The sequence below is a fragment of the Sorex fumeus genome, unplaced genomic scaffold (assembly GCF_029834395.1).
Source record: "Sorex fumeus unplaced genomic scaffold, SorFum_2.1 ptg000092l, whole genome shotgun sequence".
Lineage (NCBI taxonomy): Eukaryota > Metazoa > Chordata > Mammalia > Eulipotyphla > Soricidae > Sorex > Sorex fumeus.
The window spans coordinates 3,034,091-3,037,472 of NW_026606149.1; the positions used below are offsets into that span (position 1 = coordinate 3,034,091).

Below are 3,382 nucleotides of genomic sequence, written 5' to 3' on the forward strand. Positions count from 1 at the left end.
CCAAACCTATTTTTTTTTGGAGAGGGAAGAGGGAAATTTGGCCATACCCAGTGATATCCTTGGGCTCTGAGTACAGGAATTACTCCTGAACGTTCTCAGGGGAGCATGTGTGTTGCCTGTGATTGAACCCAAGTTGGAAGCATGTAAGGCAAACACCCACTGTACTATTTCTCTTACCCCTCAACCATTCTGAGCACATTGTATGTACCCAATACTTAGATAAAAATGTAGTTGGAAGGGAAGGAATGAATAGAAGTAGAGAAAGTTTGGATCCCTTTCTGGTTCATAAGGATGATGATTGTGTGTTCACAGACTTTGTGGTATGTGTCTCCCTTAAATTTTGCTACATATTTTGCACATTACTCATCTGACATAAAAAAATAAATAGAGGAAGTTTGAAATTTCAGAAAAATAAGTTATAAAGTGCAATAACAGCCAATGGACCCAACACAAACACAAACTTAAAGTTTATTACAAAACAGTTTCTTTCATATTTTTGTGTTTCCATGTTGTATTTGTTATCATGACCAAAAGTAAGAAAAAAATGAACTCAAGGAGATGAAAATTGGTGTTAGTTGGGAAAAAAAACCTCAAAAGCACAGATGCTCATATTACTTTATGGAATAGTTTTCTATACTGCATTAAATTTTTGAAATGAAGCATACCCATCTGAAATTCTTTTCATCAGTATTCTCAGTGAGAAGTTCAGAATATAATGCCGACATAAAAATGATAATAAACTTAATTTGCAATTATACCCTCTGTTTATAATATCAAAAGCAAATAAATCATTCTCTGGGCCAAATATTCCCTATCTTAATATTTTTGCATAACTTTAAAAACTCATTTTGGTTTATATTCGCAATAATAATTTGTGTCAATTTTATATTTTACCCAAATTGATTTGTGTAATATTTGGAAAGTTTTTCAAGGATAAATGGAGTTTTTCTGTGACATGGGGTCAAGCAATCATTCTAGCATATCCTGTCATAATTGTGCAGTGACAGTTCTGTAACTGTTCCCACATCCCCGGAAGTTCACACAAGCTCTTTGTTGTTTTCTTAGTACAGTGATTGACACCAACCAGACTCCCAAGTTAGAGATTTAAGTTTGCAGCATTAGTACTGTGAATACACATATGTTGGTGCCAGATTCACTGCAAAGAGGTTAAGACACTTGCTTTGGGGTCACTGTCACTGTCCTCCCCTCGTTCATCGATTTACTCAAGCAGCCCAGTAACGTCTCCATTGTGTCCCTTGTTACTGTGTTTGGCATAACAAATATGCCATGGGTAGCTTGCCAGGCTTTGCCGTGTGGGCGATATACTCTGGGTAGCTTTCCAGTCTCTCCAAGAGGGATGGAGGAATCAAACCTGGGTCAATCAGGTTGGCCATGTGCAAGGCAAATGCCCTACCCGCTGTGCTATTGGAGAGATAGCTTTAGGATATGGCCACAAAAACAAAGAAAATAAACAGAGTCCAAAGCACTTTTCTTAAGCTGGAGAGATAATACAGTGGTCTTTCCTTGAAAATTCCCAATTGGGTTTTGATCCCTAGCGCCCCATAAGGTCTCCAAGCTGCATCAGGAGTGCCAACCCAGGACTAGACGCTGAACACCACTAATGTGGCCAAAACCCAAACAAAACAAAAGCAAAAACATAGTATTTGGGGTGCTCAGACACATCCGTGAAAACTACTTCTAAAATAAGGCCTGTTTCCTATGGATTCATGGTGCATTTGAAGTACTTCTCACATAGAAAATAAAGTGACAAACGACTTGCACTTGGCATATTTTTACCTCCTGGGAGGAATCTATGATGTACAAGTTACAATCAAAGTCTCATATACTTACCACTTTTTTTTAAGCATGTGAAACTCTACCAAGCTGAAAGTAAACTTATATTCTATCACAAAAGACTTCGTAATATCTTGTCATTGCATTTAGTTCTATTTTCCTAGGCTCTTCAGTCACTTTCCAACTTATTCTCAGTTCAAAAGCAGGATTATTTTAATCTGTATTCTTTGATTCTTTTGAATATACTTTAATGGCATATTCTGAACATGACTCTGTAATAATACCTGTAATGGTTTATTGTAGTACTTTCTTTTCAACTCTGGTGAAGTCTGCAGCTAAAACTCATTCAGTGACAGGGATTGTGTCTGCTGTCTAACAGTCTGCCTACCATTGTGCCTCATAGACTATGGCCTTGTCTTTCATGGATTATTATTGAATAGATAGATGAATTGATGGGTTGATAAAACTTTTATATTTTCTACTAATAGGTGTCTTTAAAGTATGAAACATTGAGATAAACTCAATTATAATATTCAAGTTTAGGGTACATTTTCAAGCAATGATCATACTTTCATCTTTCAGTATTGAGCACTAATTTTGTATTAAAGTGCCATGCAAACATGTGCATCCTCATAATTTTATTTCAGTGGCAAAAGATTAAGGGGTAGAGTGGTTAGTAGTAACACAGAAGGAGTAGAAACATAGAGGTTATTTTTTATTTCAGCCTTAAGTGATTTCAGGATTCTACTTAAGAATACGTTATGACTTTTGATCTTAAAGGTAGGATTAGAGCAAAACACAAGAAAAGTTAAGAAATAGTCCCAACTGATATGTTTCATTGAATATATATGCATATATATGTGAGTGCTATAGCACAGCGGTAGGGCGTTTGCCTTGCACGCAGCCAACATGGCCGACCCGAGTTCGATTCCTCCGTCCCTCTCGGAGAGCCCGGCAAGCTACCGAGAGTATCTCGCCCGCACGGCAGAGCCTGGCAAGCCACCCGTGAGGTATTTGATATGCCAAACACAGTAACAACAAAATCTCCAATGGAGATGTTACTGGGCCCGCTCGAGCAAATATATGTGAGTGTGTGTGTGTCTATGTGTGTGTGTGTAGATATATGTATATATGAACTTTATTAGTGTCACTTATGTAATGTGGTTGCAGTTTTCTGGTATGAGTGTGTATTAGCACTGGTTTCTTTCATCTGAGTCATAATTCTTCTAATTTTGGGTGAACATAACAAAAAGAAAACTAAATGGTAGCTCCATAGATCTTGGTTAGAAGTAATGTTTGCCATTCTCACTGTGATAGCATGTGGCAAAGCTAATCACTTGTGGATGTTTGTGGGCAAAGGACATTTGTAGAAATTTTACCACAGTTCATAGGAAGAGAGAAGGAAATGTTTGGAGAAAAAGGTATCTTACTTCCCTGTAGGATAACACTGTTCTGTCCTTCCTGCATAACCTCAGGTAGTTTAGGTTTATTGGGTTGCTCCCATCACAGTGCTCCCATTCCTCTGTTTATTTGTAATTTCTTTCTTTGTGCTCTGTTGACTTGTAAATATTGTTTTTCTCTTCTCCCT

The 3,382-nt window shown here is 37.5% G+C and overlaps 1 non-coding gene across 1 annotated transcript; it reads left to right on the forward strand.

Annotated features, from left to right (window-relative positions):
- The first annotated feature begins 270 nt into the window (after positions 1-270).
- LOC130039663 (small nucleolar RNA U13) lies at positions 271-373 on the forward strand. Its single transcript, XR_008794943.1, has one exon. It is a non-coding gene; the product is annotated as a small nucleolar RNA U13 (small nucleolar RNA).
- The last annotated feature ends 3,009 nt before the right edge of the window (positions 374-3,382 follow it).